Source organism: Pholcus phalangioides, unplaced genomic scaffold (assembly GCF_987345545.1).
Source record: "Pholcus phalangioides strain wild (caught in Gottingen) unplaced genomic scaffold, Ppha-v1.0 ptg000003l_1, whole genome shotgun sequence".
Classification (NCBI taxonomy): domain Eukaryota; kingdom Metazoa; phylum Arthropoda; class Arachnida; order Araneae; family Pholcidae; genus Pholcus; species Pholcus phalangioides.
Window position 1 is genome coordinate 26,750,477 of NW_028301596.1, and position 18,131 is coordinate 26,768,607.

Consider the following 18,131-nt stretch of genomic DNA (forward strand, 5'->3'; position numbering starts at 1 on the left):
ATAAAACGGACTATTTTCAGATCAAATTGTCGAAGTTCAATTACTTAGCTGCAAAAATGTCAGATTTTTTTGGGGGGGGAAATACAGTCAAACCTAAAGCGTATTAAAGACCCTTTATTAATACGCTTTGGTCAAACCCCATTAGACCGGAACTCCAAGAGACCCGAGAAATCACTTCGTAATAATGAAATTTCGTTAGAAAGGAATTCCAGATTTTTATATTCTTCCTATGTAAACCTATCCGAGGGATTAGAAAAGTTTTCATTAAAACGATATTTTTCCCGTTGTAATGGTATTTGTTACAATGAGAGTTGACTGTATTTCGTCTCAAGCTATTTTTTTACGTGTATTTGAAGGCTGCATGGGTAACAGGGCGTATGGCACTTTACTGGTGAGCCATTAATCTTAGAGACATACCCAACTAGAAAAAGTATCCAAATCACATGTCCAACTCAGATATGTCATTCATGTTGTAAGGGGTTGTATAGCTATAAAATAAAAAAAACAACCTTTTATACCGTCCCCGTGTGCCAAAGAACCCAATTAAGAAGTTGTTGCTCTGTCTTTCCCGATGCCAACTAAAATAATTTCACGTTTCTGAGTGCAATATTCACCGAGATATGCGAATTCGAAAAATTGAGGAAATTTGGGAAAAAACAGCATTTGATGCGGGTAAAATGGTTTCCCCTCATTTAATGCAATTTTTTTCCAACTTTCTTGGAATATCTCAGTGAAAATTTGAACTTAGACACGTTGAATTTTTTTGTCGGAGACCAGGAAACAACTTTCCAATTGGGTTTTGGGGCAAAGGGTGTCCGCATAAAAAGTTAACATTTTTATTTTAATAACAATGTAACCTCTAGCAACATGAATCAAATATCTGAGTACTACACATTATTCGGGTACTTTTTCCAATTGGAAGTATGCCTCTAGAACCAATGGTTCACCAGTAAAATGTCATATGCCCCGTTATCTATGCGCCCTGTATATTAAATATAGTACGGACTGTAATGTGAAATATTGCCCTGTGTTTAAGCCAACTCACACGTTGCTTCATCCGCCTGCGAGAGAGCGGCCACATTATGAACCAAAAAGCCACTTGAAGGTAGCTTGTCATCCAACGAAATATCAGATTTTCACCGTATCATAATTGAAGTCAACATACTGATAATTTTCTTATTTGAAAATCTGATTATTTATATTTTCCGATGGGCTTGAAATCCTGATAATGAATCATTATTATGTTCACACGAACAGTTTTGTCACTGCATACATGATTTCTCTGGAATGAATGGTTCAAACAAATATTAAAAAGGTTTTCGCACATATTTTAGTTAATTTTTCTTAAATTCATAGTAGGGCTACAACATGAACCTATATCCTTGATACATGTATTATTGTTGAAAACGATGTGGAAGGTTGAACTTTTCAATTGTGATTCATTTGTATATGGCTACTCCTTCATTAGTACTTTTATCCGCACGAAGAGAATAAAATTAATAAAACTGCTTGCTACCACTTTTTTGTGATTTGTTTATCATCATGAGAATGCATATTTTTGAAGCTACAACTGACATTTCTCAATGAAACCATAATCATTTACACACAAAAAAACTAATTTGGAAATAATAAAAATTTCATCCAGTAAGAGTAACTTGATGACATTGTGCTGTCTTCAAGCGCAGAGTTTAATTGGACTGGCACAACACATAAAACATACAAATCAAACAGAAAAACACAAAACAATTCTTCACAAAAAGTAACATTGTGATGAGACAGACCCTTTGTGATCCCAAGGGATTTATCCTATTTTTACTGTATTCTATTATGTTTATTTTGCTTTTTCGTGATTTTCATAAATTAAAAATTAATCAAATTAAATTCAAAAATATTTATACTTCAGAGAATTTTTAAATAACCATCTTCCAATGGGAAAATGGGGGGGGGGGGAGAGAAAGGAAGGGGGAGTAGAAAATTATTCATGTTCGCAAGGGGGCCACAGGAATGAGAAATGGTTGAAAGGGGGCCATGGACAAAAAAGGTTGAGAACCACTGCTTTACATGACTGAGTGACTTTATTCATGGTCATTTAAATTTTGATACTTCCGGTACTTTGTCTAAAGGCCCGTTTACACGAGGCAAGCGCTTTAGTTGGTAACTTAATTTTTAGTTGCCAAGTACGATACAATGTATGCAGACGATAAGGGCCGTTTACACGGCTTTAGTTGGCAAGTGCGCAAGTGCAGAAGTGATTTAGTTGGTAAGTGAGATAAGAAGGGTTCTATTTTTTCCGGTTAAGTAGACCTATGCGCATGCGGCAGTGGGCGTGACCTGCCGCTCTGGAGGGGTCTTTTTGCTCTCTCACGGAGGGGTTTATTTTGATCTCAAGCGTGAACCTGTTCATACTCCGCCGTCTCCTGAAGTTTCGCTAGAATTCCGCCGAAATATTGGATGGTGAGGTGGCCAGAGGACACAATCTTCAAGTTTATTGAAAAATATCTTCGCCATGAATGTTTGTTGAACTATAGAAATGGAAATTACCTTGTTCAAACAAGCTAAAATTATTCTATGTTGGGAAAAGCTATGGAATATTCTGTCGACGTGATGTCAGGAGTTAAAAAAAATTCAAAATTCAAAGATTCAAAAATATATATCTGGTGGGGAGGATTTATATATTAAAAACTGGAGAGGGGGGTTTCGAATATTTCTCTCGTCCAGAACGAATTTGCTGCCATCTGTTGTAAAAATACACGATCAAATATTTAACATAAAGATATCATCTCTATAGATCAAATTAAAAAATAATAATGATTTCAAAAATTTGGAAATAATTTTTGTTTAATGAATTTTTATTATTTAATTTTTAACCCTTAGAATTTCCTACGAATGCCAAGAATCTTCTCCCGTATTTTCGGCTTACATAATTCATAATTATCTCCTCTTTAACATCGATTAAAATATCATATAATCGGTATTTACAACTTAGAGGAGAAATAGAGAAATCTTATATTTCTTCTCGATGACTTACTTAAGTTTATAATATGTTGTGTGTTCTTTTTTCCTCTGTGGCATCATCTCTCGCCTCCTTGCGTGGGTGGCAGAGGTGAAAAAAGGAGACAAGCGAACTGTTTCCCTTGCATGACCTACTTCCTGCTCAGTGTGTTGCTCTCGTGCAAGTGAGAAAAAAGCTTCCCCTTTTTTATTGAATAAATTTATATTCTTTAAAAAAAATATCATATAATGTGGCTCTGATCACAGTATTCTAAAGTTCTACCTGATCATCTTCATTCATCATTACGAAAGCTATGAGCTTTAAAAAAAGCACCTCTCTGAATGCCAGATAAATAAAAAATTATTACTATTATTCTCCCACGCGTTGCGTCTGTCTCTCTCCGTGGATTTGAGTAGACTGAAGCGCGCATGCGCTAACTGCGCTCACCTCCGTAAAAATTATCCAATGAGCGCCTACTTACCACTTATCGTGTGGACAGTTTCAAGAAGAATCGGTAAGTTGAAATTAAGTTATCAACTAAAGCGCTTGCCTCGTGTAAACGGGCCTTAAGCCTTCCTATGTTTCCAATAGACTTGAGCATAGACTTTTCTTTTTTAATACCATAGGTGAATGGAACAAGTTCCCCTCTACTATTGTTAATTCCCCCCGATTTTCGATTTTTTGTCAAATGTTTCAAAGCATATGTGTACAAATCTACCACATCCTTTTGTATAGGCCTTGGGCAAAAAATATAGCATAAATAAATAAGTTTTATACATGTACATCAGACTTTCGTAACTGAAAGATCAAGAGAAAAAAATAACATTATCTCATAACAAAAAGAAAATAACTTTGTGGGATTCTTGAATTGAGCATTGGTAACGAACACCTTCAAGTGAAACAACAAAAAGTATAGTTTTCTCCAATAATAAGGCCTCACCAGAAAATAAGCCTTAGCTTGATTTTTCAAGATGCTCATAATATAAACCCAACCCCATTCCCCGAAAATTAGCCTGTTAAAATTGTCAGCCAGATGAAAGCATTCTGTTGCTATACATGGAAGGTTGTCTTCCATGTTGTCTTCCTTTCTTTTTTTTTAATTATCACTGCTCTTTTAAAAATATTTCAGAATTTAATTTAATGAAGCGGGGGATATTCTTCAATAGTAAGTTTTTGATTTTAAAAAAAAGGAAAAACTTGATGGTTCTGGTTACATAGCTAAAAGTTTTATTTTTGACGGATCAGGACACTTTTGAATACATTTTCCGCAGTGTTTGAAAAATTTGGAGAAAAAAAATTCAGACACCATCCTGATTTCTCAGAATTTTTGTCATCCAACTTAATTTATTTTACCACAAAAACTTTTCTTGCTGCAGTTCTGCATACAACTCAAGGTTCAGATACAATTATGCAGAAGTGGGTGTGTTTATGTGTGAACAATTATTCCCTTGTTGTATGGTCAATTTATTAATCAAATACATAATTTAAGGTGCACCAAAAATGTATATTTAGACATAATATAAGATGTATACATAAATGATGTACATACATGTTTAAGTCATATTTTGAGGTTGTGGAAGAAATTCAATTTTCCCCATTTTGCTCAAAAAACACAACCGGGCTGGGTTTTTTACAACCTTAGGCACGTTTCGTTTAATAAAAATGAATTGCAAGTGCATCCACATCATGACCATGGCATACTCTGATCTGTTGTTGAACAAGAATTTTGTGTTTTCACCTCATAGCCAGACGGTGGACAACATAATTAACTTTTCTGAAGTTGTAGTTATTTGTTCAATTACTTCGTGTTTTTCGTGATGTTTCCATGAATTAAGAAATCGTGCAATGCTATAATTAAGTTATCATTTGCCATGACTGGCTATTGTTTACATTCTGTGAGCAAATTTCCCACGTGTTGGATGATGACATTAATTTTACATTTTACAGTATTTTTGTCCCCTTTACCAAATAAAATTCCATTTTTTCAGGAATATTCATGTCAATTTTCAAGTCATTCTGACAATCAATCTTTTTTTTACAATGTTTTGAAATCAGAACCTTAGTTATAATCACCCTGTATATAGTAAATCATCGATAATTAATCTGCATTATTTATGCTTCACTAAATACATTATATTCACCTAATTTTTATTATAGTTTTTGCAAAATACACTGAAGAGCCGAAAAAACTGGTAAACCTGCCTAATATCGTGTAGGGCCCCCGCGAGCCCGCAGAAGTGTCGCAACACGACGTGGCATGAAATCGACTAATGTCTGAAGTAGTGCTGAAGGTAATTGACACCATGAATCCTGCAGGGCTGTCCATAAATCCGTAGGAGTAAGAGGAGGTGGAGATCTCTTCTGAACAGCACGTTGCAAGGCATCCCCGATATGTTCAATAATGCTCATGTCTGGGGATTTTGGAGTCAGAGTGTTCCTGGAGCCACTTTGTAGCAATTCTGGATGTGTGGGGTGTTGCATTGTCCTGCTGAAATTGTCCAAGTCCTTCGGAATGCACAATGGACATGAATGGGTGCAGGTGATCAGACAGGATGCTTACGTACCTGTCACCTGTCAGAGTCGTATCTAGGGTCGTATCAGGGGTCCCATATCACGCCAACTGCACACGCCCAATGCCATCACAGAGCCTCCACCAGCTTGAACAGTCCCCTGTTGACATGTAGGGTCCATGGATTCATGAGGTTGTCTCCATACCCGTACACGTCCATCAGCTCGAAGCAATTGGAACCAAGACTCGTCAGACCAGGCAACGTGTTTCCAGTCCTCAACAGTCCAATGTCTGTGTTGTCGGGCCCAGGCGAGGCGTAAAGCTTTGCGTCGTGCAGTCATCAAGGGTACGCGAGTGGGCCTTCGGCTCCGAAAGCCCATATCAATGATGTCTCTTTGAATGGTTCGCACGCTGACACTTGTTGATGGCCCAGCATTGAAATCTGCAGCAATTTGCGGAAGGGTTGCACGTCTGTCACGTTTAATGATTCTCGTCAGTCGTCGTTGGCCCCATCCTTGCATTATCTTTTTCGGGCTGCAGCGATGTCGTAGATTTAATTTTTTACCGGATTCCCGATATTCACGGTACACTCGTGAAATGGTCGAACGTGAAAATCCAAATTTCATCGCTACCTCGGAGATGCTATGTCCCATCTCTCGTGCACTGACTATAACACCACGTTCAAATTCATTTAAATCTCGATAACCTGCCATTGTAGCAGTAGTAACCAATCTAACAACTATGCCAGACACTTGTTGTGTTATATAGGCGTTGCAGACCGCAGCGCCGTACTCTGATTGGTTCCATATCTCTTTATTTGCATACGCATGCCTCTACCAGTTATTTTGGCTTTTCAGTTTACCTTCCTAATTAAGCATACTGAAAATAACTGGAAAAAATAACCTTTATATCATATGTTTAATAATAACATTAAACATTTTCAAACACTAAGTAATGCCATAGAGTTGAGCAAAAAATAATTAAATTGCAAAAGTTGGTTTTTGTTCGAATGTAAAAAATATTTATTGATTGATTTAAATATGGGAATAGTTTTAATTACATAAACATTTTATTTTAATTATTAAAAGTTTGAATGATTTTTCAGAAATTTCATTGTTTTTAATGTTAATACTATTTTCACCAAAAAAACCTGGTTTAGGCAAAGCGCAAATTGAGTCGGGTGGACGGAACCCGAGTGAGATGACGTCAACACGCCCTACGCGTAGCGAGGGGATGTGCATATTCAAATGCGTTTCAAGTGCATGAGCGTTTTTGAAAGGAAATGATTTTGGGGCCTGGAACCTTGGCATTTGGGAGGCTCCCAAAGCCTGGATATTATATATTGGCAGGGGTGGTCTTAGGGCAGTGCGACTGGTGCAATTGCACCAAGCAAAAAATAATGGGAGGGGCGCCGAAATGAGGTAGAAAAATTAGATTCACATAAATGTAAAATAATCTTTAAGGTATTTAAAAAAGAAAAATTATTGTACAAAATATACATGGAAACCAACAGCGAGAAAAAAAGTTCAAGGTTGTGAGTATATGCTGTACAAAGACGATTTTTTTAAAAGAAAGAAGAACCTGAGCAGTGCACATGGAGGGGGGGGGGGGGGGGTGTTCAACTATTCCAGCGTCTACTGTATACCAATTTCGGTGAAGATAAGAATACACAACACTCTTTTTTTCTTCAAGCCCCTCCCGGAGATACTGGACAGTTTGCTTCCTCTTTTGTTGTCCCTGTACTCAAGGAAAAAATAAAAGAGAATTGGAGTCGTATCCCTCCATCACCCAGACGTGCCAACTTTTGAAATCCAGAAATCCGGAGATTCTCCCGGGGGACCACTGCCTCCCCACCCCCTCATAGACTCGATCAAAAAAAAGTTCATAAAAAATTTTCAAAAATTTCAAAAAAATATTTTTTTTTAATAAATTAAGAAAAAGTTACATTTCCTCCCCCCCAAGACAGGTTCTGCATTGCCCCTGAGAAGAACATAATTCCATGCCAGTCTTTCCATGCAGAATAGAGAAATCACATCTACATACTGTTTATAAAGTATGTGTTTTCTTTCGTGGATGCTATCAGTGATTGATAATCTTGGGTACATGAATTCTTAAAAGCTTTATATTTAGCTGTATATAGCTTAAAGTTTTACATTTGCTTTCTGAAGATGTTTAATCGGAAGAAACGATTTAAAAAAATTCAAATTACAAAGCTGCGGACGAAAAAACATGTTTACCTCGCGGCTGTTGATGTAATACAATAACGATTATACAGGAATTTTGGCAACCAAGGTCATGCATAGCCAGTAGGGACCACGAAGGAATGCTTAAAGCGCAAGCGCGAATGGCCGTGATTTCATTAGCGGCTAAAAATCCGACATTCCCTGGTGAACTTGGCCAATCACAGAGGAGCGGGAGTGAGTTACTCTCGAACCGGTCGTTACTTCGTGTAAAATACTTCGGAAACTGTTCGGAACTTACAATGCGCAAGCGCGTTCTCCGTAATTTTGTAATATTCTGCGCTCTTTTCTCATTTTTTTCTGGCTCTCATCTTTATTTTTTTCCATCAATATTTTCTACATAGTTCTTTTTTTTTCAATTTCCTGTTGGAACCCTTGGTTTGGGTTCATGTATTTGAAGTTAATTGATTTTTCTTTTATAATTATTTTTCCTAAATTGTGTATTATTCTGTTTTTATTTTTCCTGCATTAAATACATTTTCCTGTTATTATTTTTCCTACATTACGTATATTTTTTTTATTTTTCCTAAATTAAAAGTACATTTTCCTGTAATTTTTCCTACATTGTGTATTTTCCTGTAATTACTTTTCCTACATTACATGTACCTTTCTGTTCTTATTTTTCCTGCATATTAAGTACATTTTCTTGTAATTATATTTTCTACAGTAAGTATACTTTCCTGCAAAGAAGGATAAAAAATCTGAAAATCCTCTCCTTGAGAAAATTCTACGTACACCTATGCTTTCCCGTAATTAACTATATGTTTAATTTCTGTCAACCCCTTTTAAATATGAATCAATAGAATTAAAGAAATCTTTGGGATGAAATAAAATAGAATTTACAATGTCTGTAAGTCTCTTCGCGCATGCCATTTCCATGATTTATTCAATGTGGAAAAAAAAAGGAACCAAAAAAATAAAATAAATAAAGCTGTCTAAATTCATTAACATTTGAGCACTTTCAAAGTGGTTTACTACAATTTCCGCTTGTATCGCTGAACTTTTGTGACAAGCTTATGACTTTTGAATTTAGAAAACTAATCATTTCCACAACCCTTAAGGTTTTTCTTGACTTGGTACACACTGTGGATACAACACATCCTCAGACCAATATTTTGGATTTTGGGATTAGCTCATGATTAGTGGTAAGTTATTAAAAGTTGTTTTAGCCCCAATGTGTGGGATGGTCAGCTCAAGTTGGTTTTTCAATTTTAAGGTGCAAATCTAAGCCAAACTCCCATTAAACCCTTTAAGTGGTTTTTGAAATTTTCCTGATCAGCATTTGAAATTGCCACATTTGGAATTGCAAAACCTTGCCATTATGTGTGTGGCTTTCTATGAAGAGAACCCTTTTTGTATTATTTATATATTGATCATATATTTCTCTTTTTCTTCTCGCTTCTTCTTCTTATCTAACCTAGAACAATAGCTAACTCTGCCCACTAACAGTTGATTGGCTGGAGGGGAATGGAAAACATTTTATTGTAAAAACAGTTTCACTGTATTTTAATAGGAGACAAAGTATTTCAGGGTGACAGAAATAAAGCAGATCAGGTTTGACAAGATATCTCAGGATTGCCATTGAATGGGTAAAAAAAGTCTCTTTGGGCAGAGCAACACGGTCTGTAATATTAAAAATTTAATTCATGATCATGTTTATTTTTAATATTGTAAAATCATGTCTGCAATGTCTTATTGATGGCCTTATCCGCTCGGCTGTTAGAATAATTGTTTATTCTACAGTTTATATCTGTTTATCTACTGTATATATATGTTTATCTTCAATGTTATAGAATGTCTGATCTCATATTGATTTTGATGGTCTGATCCTCTCTGCTATATCAGGAAATTGCTTATTCTATAATGTATAAAAATTCAAAACACCACGTACATCTGCACAGTATTACAGAATACTATGAAAAATAGCATTTTCAATCTATGGAAATACAAGCAGCAATTTAAAAAAAATTTTAATTTCAGAATATATAAAATCATGTTTATTTCTAATTGCCTTTGGGACTATGACATAGTGTGTGCAACTTTGTTTATTTATGTTAAACGTCATTCAATAACATATGACTTAATAAAAAATTTTGTGTTCAAAAATTTTTTCCCTCTCACTGTGTATAATTTGTACATTTCTATTATTCTCACAACCGTTCAAATATTACGTAAGCACCAATAGGGAAAAATAGGGTTTTATATTTGCTTTTAATAGCAAGGAAGGAAGGAATTGGAATGAAGATTATCTAAGCATTTGGATGAGAACATATTGGCATGGCTTTCTTCAAATCGGGTTTGAAGAAAATTGAATACATCAGTTTATCGAGGATATATAACTACAGTACCTTGGCTAACAATTTTTTTTTCATAGTTTTTCTGCCTTGGCTAACGAATGCGATTAATGAACATTTTCTTTGATACAAATGCAAGCAATGACATAAATCAGCTGCATCATGAGATGAATTTAAGCTAATCATTGTCAGAATGTCACTTGACCATTGATTTACTCACATCCCCTTTTTTGTAATCTTTTCCCCAGATGTACCAAAACACAAATGGATGGGGGACACCTACACACTCGACTGTGTTAACACTGGCTTAAGCAGAATAAAGCTGGTGTTTGTGTGCATAGTTTAAAATAAAAAGATCTGTATCTTATACTCCTATAAATTCTCATTTATAGCTCTCAAAGCTATTCATTTTAGCGTTTGGTCAGTTTTTATCGTCTTTATAACATTCCTTGGTATTTTAAAAAACAAACTTGGTATTTTAAATTTTGAGCCATACCTGGAATAAATTAAACAATAGAAACTTACGGGAAATTGTGTTTCAACAAACAAAAGTGATTCTGGAGTGAATTTCTTCATACAATACTGTATTCTCATTCAGAGCTGCAACTAGATACTTTGTCACCCAGGGCAAGCTGGAATTTTGGCGCCCCTTGCATGTAGAGGAAGCAGTTAAAGAGTGAATTTGGCGCCCCTTCTGGTTCAGCACCCAGGGCACCAGACCCGCCTGTCTTCCCCCAGTTGCAGCCCTGTCCTCATTTCCAACCAAATCTAATACAGTATCTCATACTACTAAAGACATAATTATCAAAAATTTCCTGTTAATTGAGCATTAATCGCACTGATATAGATTTTTAATAGAATGATTTTTCATCCTTTTAATCAAAGCATTGATATGTGATTTGGAAAATTATGCATCAGTACTTGGACCAGATTTTGACCACATTTGACATTTTAATGAAATGAAACTCACAGGGCACTTAGATATGCTACACATATTAGTAAACAGCTCAGCAAACCATGCATTGAAGATTATTGTTTAGATCAGTGGTTCTCAACCTGGGGCCTTATGGTCCCCTTGCGGTCCTGGGATATTCTAGGGGGGCCACGGGAGAAAATCAAAAGAAAGGTGATACACGACAGGTGGTGAAGGGAGTCATAGAGAGCTGTGAAGAGAAAAGCTTTAAAAGTGAAACATAGTTGAAAAATATTACTACTTTCAGAATCCATCAGATTCGTCCATAGAACCAGGGACATCCTAACCCTTGGGTCTATGTGGGCATGACCAGGATCTTCATGTCTATAATGGAAGGAGGGGGACTGCACTATATGGGATCTGCTACTATGATTTTCATATGTAAGATGTTACTTAAAGCTAAGTATGGAGGGCCGCCAGAACAATGGTTGATGTGTTGGTAGGGTCGATTTATCGTGCATGTTCGTTGAATCGTCCCGTATTTCACACAACCGTTTTTTACAATATAATTTGACTCCTGGGAGAGATGATAATCCACCATTTGAATCCGTGCCTAGCCAGGATTCCAGAGATTGATCTGATTTATTAAAATTTCATTCATAATAAAAAATAGAGAGTATCTCACTCTTGGATGAGGGTAGAGGGGGCCCTGGATAGGACAGGGGGCCACGAGAAAAAAGTGTGATCCATGGGGGGGGGGGGGGGGTCATGAGCTGAAAAAGGTTAAGAAACACTGGTTTAGATGAAAGGGGTTTTGAAACCAACTTGATCGATGCTCTTCTGAGCATTCAAAATGTACATGCACTATTAAGGAATCAAAAAGTTATTTTTTTAGTTTTGCTGGCAAAAGATGTTAGTAAAATATTATAAAGCACAATGGCAATTGATGGTTGTTTTGTTGATTGGTAGAGGTGCTCACCTCAGCAGTGCAATGTCCTGAAATCCCGATCTATTCTACTAGGTTGCTTCAGATCAACAAGAGAAGTAAAGAGGGCCCAGGGAGGGGGGGGGGCTTACACAGGACCTACCTTTAAAAAGGGGGGGTACAGGGTAAAATATTTCCTCTCATCACAAGCTTTCAAAAAACATTTTAAATTTACAGAAATTAATGAAAACAGTACAGATATTTTTATACGATATTTCATTAAAATTATTTGATTTTAAATTTTTAAATTTTTATCTCTTGGAGGTCACTTGAGGTCACCCATTATACAATATATCATTATATCCCCCACCCGCGTATCTCTCGAGAATGGGGAGGGCAGCCGAAGCCCCCTTGGTTAATAACGGTACTAATTTAGAAGGTTTTGGTCCCGTTTACTTCATTTTGCTGACAAGTGGGGTTGGGGAGGAGTAAAAACCCATAAAATTTTGCTTAAGTAATACTTGAACGGTCTATAGGTACGGCCCAACCACTTCCTTCTGGAACTATTTTAACTTTTCTCCAGCTCGGAAGGTTTCAATCTGTTGTTTACACTTCTCTTACAGTGTTTACGCCGCTAAATTTACGGTTCGAGAGTAACTCATTCCCGCTCCTCTGTGATTGGTCGAGTTCACTGGGGAATGTCGGATTTTTAGCCGCTAGTGTGATTTCGCGCGTGACGTAGGAGCACTTAAACAATAAAGTTAGCATAGGTAGGAGGTTGCTTTAAAATTGGCCTCTAAAATTGGCAAAGTGGCTCAAAAATTGCATTCTGTTTCTATTGCAGATTGTTTGCCATTTTTTCGTCTCTTTATGCTCGTGTTTTCCACATTTTTTCCCATTATATTATTAAAAATCACCCCTAACGTCTTGTCAAGGTCATGCCCCTGATTAATGATTGCCGATAAATGCTATGAAAACAAAGTCGCGTCTTTGCCAGTTGCTTAAATGCGGTCACAGAGACTTTTTTACGGCTCGATGGACTCGAGACTTTTTTAAGGCTTAGTTACGGCTCGATGGAAATGACTACGACTGTCCTCTATGGGTGTTTTCCCTAACGACGACGGTAATTATTGACGCCACGACAACGTGAAAGCTCACGTAAAATCTAATTTTCTGCCAAAATCCGGAGAAATTTTAACAAATCCGGAGAGCGGGAGGAAGGATGAAAAATCCGGAGTCTCCCGCCTAAATCGAGAGAGTTGGCAGGTCTGACCACCCCATTTTTCTGCTAAAACAAGAAAGAGTTTCCCCTCCTCAATGGTTTCCTGTGTTGCAAGGAGTCCAGAAAGTTGTGAGTTTTTTCCCTCTTGAGAGAGATTTTTTTTTTTTTTTTTTGAGGTTATGGGAAGACAGGCTGGACCATCTGGAAAAAAGTTCCCCCAATTACGCAATCCAATTGTGAACACAGTATCTTTTTTAAATATTGACTTAAGAAATATTTTTTAAAAATGAATGAGAATAAAAATAATTATTTGTAGGCCCTGTTTGAATAGAGGGGTCTTGCGCTGGGCGCCGTTTTTCTGCCAGTCTCACAAGAACAAATTAGAAAAAAAATGTCTCGCGTTAGGAAATCATGCATTTTTGCGTCGCAAATTACTTAGGACTCCTGGTATATCTCCAGGCGTACCAGACTTTCTAAGTGGATCAGGGCATGTACGTGGACAGAAAAATTATAACATACCACACATTCACAACCCTTTGGAGTTTCATAGACCAAAGTTCTAGGTACCCAGGCCCAGAATTAATCTGGTGCGTAAGCAGGGCCGCAACTAGGAAGGAAAGTTAACTCTGTTGCCCGGGCCAGGTTTCATTTTAGCGCCCCACTCAATATAATTTTTAACAGAAAAAAGTGTGACTCAGGGCCCTTAGTTGTCCATCGCCCAGGGTGCCAAACGCCCCTGCTCTCACTTGATTGCGGCCTTGTGCGTAAGTTGTGGTCATACCGGGCCTCAAAAATTAAATTCCTCTCTTTTCTTTCAAGAAACTGATGAGGTATTTTTGTTCAAAATCCAATTTGATTTTTTTTAATAGCTGTGTTTGGAAACCAGATTCCAAATTAATAACCCCTTCCCAATTCCGTTTATAAACAAAGGAAGAAGTTTGAAGTGAAGAATAGCGCTTTATAGGATATTTGGTCCAAAACTATGCTCCGCGGCATTATTCTTCGCTTAAGTAAGCTGGGAGGGGTGTATATGATACGTCTTTACAAATACATTTATTAATTTAATTGTGTGATGATTTATTAAAACGTGTATCTTCCCTCCATGTAATGCATATTGCCTTGAAATTAAGCTGCACTGTAGTTGTTTGGTAGACTTATGTTGTGAATTGAGGCACCATGGTAAACTTTTTCATACTTTTCACAAAGGGCACCGCGGACCAAAAAAAAAAAAATGGAAACTGGGGCGATTTTTATGGCCGTGTTTTAGGAAAAGTAAACACGTAATAGATAATCCATAAACATAATATCTGAAAGAAATGCAGGATTTTCAGGAGAAGATTGGGTGGTCTTTTATTGCCATCAGAAGAAGATGTAAAACAGTTGAAAGTTACAATCAGCCCAGCTTTGTATAAAGCGCCATAGATCGAACTCCCTTTTCAATACCCATCATGTTGAGGGCTGTGCAAAAGTCAATAACAAAAGTTATTTTCCCTTCAAACGTGAGGGGGAGGTTGATAACCATCGGTTTAGAACAAATACTATAGGGAGCGAGGTACAGCTATGTTGGAAGTCAGGAATCGAAAACTATTGCAGTGTCCCATTTTTTATGACTTTCAAGTAGGGTTGGGCTATTGTTCGCTGTTCAAATGCCAGAAAAAGTATTACGTATCCCCTCGTAAGAGACTAATTTCTCTACTATAGGCACTTTAAATTCATAAAAAGGGGGAATACACTTTCGAGGGGATGTTTTGCGACAGCCCTGTTGGAGTGGTCAGCCAATGATTTCTTAAGCGTCGTGGTAAACACAAATCACGCAGTTCAAATTCTTGACAAAGACTTGGGATTGCTTGAAAAAAAATACATCAACCGCCTTTTTTCAGGAGGGGTCTAATTGTTCAACATGAATTGGATGGATTTGAAAATCTGGTGCTCAATGATCGTAGTGAAATTTTCAATTTTATCGTTGTTATATCAGTTTTCTATGAGTTATAAGCTTTTTTTAGCATCTTTTGAAAAAAAATGATTGGACCTTTACAATTAGACCAGAGACAATGGTCCAATGCAATTGACCAGACTAGAGAGTTCCACGGTTAAGTTAACGCGGAACCTTTGATGTCTACAAGACTTTTCTTCAGAAACCAAAAATCGCCTGTTATAACTCTAATATACTGTAGATAGTTTTTGTATCAACATCAATGAAAAATTTTACAGCTTATGACATTCTGGAACTCTAGAGAAGCTCTCACGGAGACCTTATTGGAAACTAACAGACGTCTGAAAAAAGGTAAGTCCATTTTTATGTTTTTTATCTTCCCTTGATGTGAGCCTTGAATAAGAATTAAACTAAACTACCGTATTTTCTTGTGTATAATCCGCAGATGCAAATTTCGCTAGTTTGAGGATGGAAAAAGTACCGTGAAGTTTGTAGCAGGGCGTATATCCCCCAGGAAAAAAAATTCTATTCACCAATTTAATCTTGAGGTATAGAAGGGGTTGTTTGTATCGTTTTTGCAAAAAACAAAAATATCAATTTTTCTATTCATTCGCCATAGATAAATCTTTAAATTAATTTAAAAAATATTTACTTCAATTCAAACTTTTAAGAAAAATATTCGGCAGATACAAACGTAGTGGTATATAGTGTCCTCAATAAGAAATGAATTTTTAAACGTATGTAAAAAATAAATCCGTATTTAATATACGCAGAAAAATACGTTAAGTTTATATTGTGATTTCCATGGAAAACAGAAAATAAAGTAGTACCTCACATATTTGAAACAAAAGAATGAGAGTGGCAAATTCGTTTCGAACAAGATAAATTTCAGATATAAGTATCTTCGTAGAGGTGAAATGAGGTATTTTAAAGCTGATAAAATTCATAATAAAATAGTGTGGTAAAATAACTTTATTTGGAGTCCTCCAGATAGATATACAGTTTTTTCAGCTTCTGTGCATCGGTGGAGTGTTCTTCAGAAACATGTAAAAACACTCACTGTTAAACCTCTGAGTGAAACACGATGGGAGAGTCGCATTGACAGCGACAAAGCTGTCAGATTTCAGACGAAAGAGGTATATCAGGTGCTGATGGAGATATCGGAAATATCTGATCCGGGTATGCGGCACGAAGCCTGCTGTCTAGCCAAACAACTTTCGGATTTCTAATTTTTAGTTTCGCTTTGCATATGGTATGATATACTGTTTAAAATACACGGCATAAGCAAAACTTTGCAATCAAAAAGCATCAACTTAGCTCTAGTCAATAACTTGATTGAAGGAACGTTAACTAGCATTTCGTCTTACAGAGAAGACGGATATGCTGAAGCAAGAAAAAAGGCTGACGAGATAGCAGAATCTTTAGAAATAGAAGCAAAATTTTTTGAAGACGTACGAGTTAGGAAGAAAAAGTTGTTCGATTATGAATCACCAGACCAGGGAGCAGTGAAAACTCCAGAAGATAAATTTAAGCATGAATTCTTTTACCCCACATTAGATAAAACTTTTGTATCCTTACAAGAGCGCTTCATGCTATTGAAAGAACATTATGCCTTGTGGGGATTCCTTTATGGCATAGAGTCTCTGACAAATGAAAACTTAACTTCCCGCTGTAGAGCCCTTCATTTAGCTTTGCAAGGGGACAATGATGACATTAGTGGAACAGAGTTGTAGCACGAACTCAAAGAATTGAAACATTTTATTCATCCGGTTCAGGGTTCGCCTATCCAAGTTCTCCACTTCATCAAGGAATCCAATCTTCAGGATTGCTTTCCCAATGTGTGGGTGGCATTGCGGATTTTATTGACCATTCCAGTGACCGTGGCAAGTGCCGAAAGGAGTTTTTCTAAACTCAAACTCGTAAAGACCTATCTGCGTTCGACGATGACAGATGATAGACTGTCTTCTTTAGCAATTCTGTCTATTGAGAATTCTATTGCACATAGCTTGGACTTTTCAGTGTTGCTAAAAAAATTCGCAGAAGCAAAAGCTCATAAAGTAGCTTTTCTTTGAGTTCATATTATATAATTATTTTTTTACTTTGTATTATATAATTATTTTTTTACTTTGTATTATATAATTATTTTTTTACTTTGTATTATATAATTATTTTTTTACTTTGTATTATATAATTATTTTTTTACTTTGTATTATATAATTATTTTTTTACTTTGTGTTATATATTTTTCACAATAATTTAATTGCATATTTCATTATGTATTTTAGTTGTTTATTTCATTGAGTACCTTAATTTTATATTTATTATGCAGTTATATTTTTGTATTCCATTTATGTAGTTGTTTAGTAGGTTTATCGAGTTTTAACTTTTCCTAAACTAAGCACAATCTATTTTCGGGAATCAGAATTAAAAAAAGTAGTTACAGCCTTTGTGATTAATTATTGTGTATATTTTACGTAAATGCGTCATTTTTTTAAATATTTATATATATTTATTAATACTAGATTAGTACATTTCCAATGTTATCAAGTCTCCTAATTAATTATCACTTAGTTTTGATGGTTGCTAAAAAGTTAATTACAGGAATCCTTGTATAAGAAGAGGGCTTGACCAACTTCGTCCCTGTAACTGGAGGGGGGAGGAGCGCCGACAGTAGGTTTTGCACCGGGCGCCACTTGGCCCTGTATATTGGTCATTAAAGTTTATATTAATTAAAATATAAAGTACGGGAATGAGCTGAAAAATATATATTAAAATACCGTGTATAAAAACATGAACACAAAGAAGTAATAAAAAAATCAGGATTGATGGCAATTCAAAATTAGAGAATAATTAAAAAACTATTTGAAAATTCAGATGTTACTGATGATAAATGAATGTTTCCTATAAAAAAAACTAAAGGTACCTAAATTAATGAAAACTATTTACATAAATTAATTGAAATTGAAAATGGATAAAAATTAACGTAAATTTAGGAGGGATTCTGGGTTTATGAAAATTAATGAAAATATAGAATTTAAGGAAATTCAAAATTTAGAATGAATCACACAATTAATAAAATTAAAAACTATTATATAATTAACAG

General features: G+C 35.9%; 1 protein-coding gene across 6 annotated transcripts in view; it reads right to left on the reverse strand.

Annotated features, from left to right (window-relative positions):
* LOC149088344 (uncharacterized) overlaps window positions 1-18,131 on the reverse strand; it is a 636,013-nt gene that overhangs the window by 526,398 nt on the left and 91,484 nt on the right. The gene's annotated exons all lie outside the window — the stretch shown is intronic.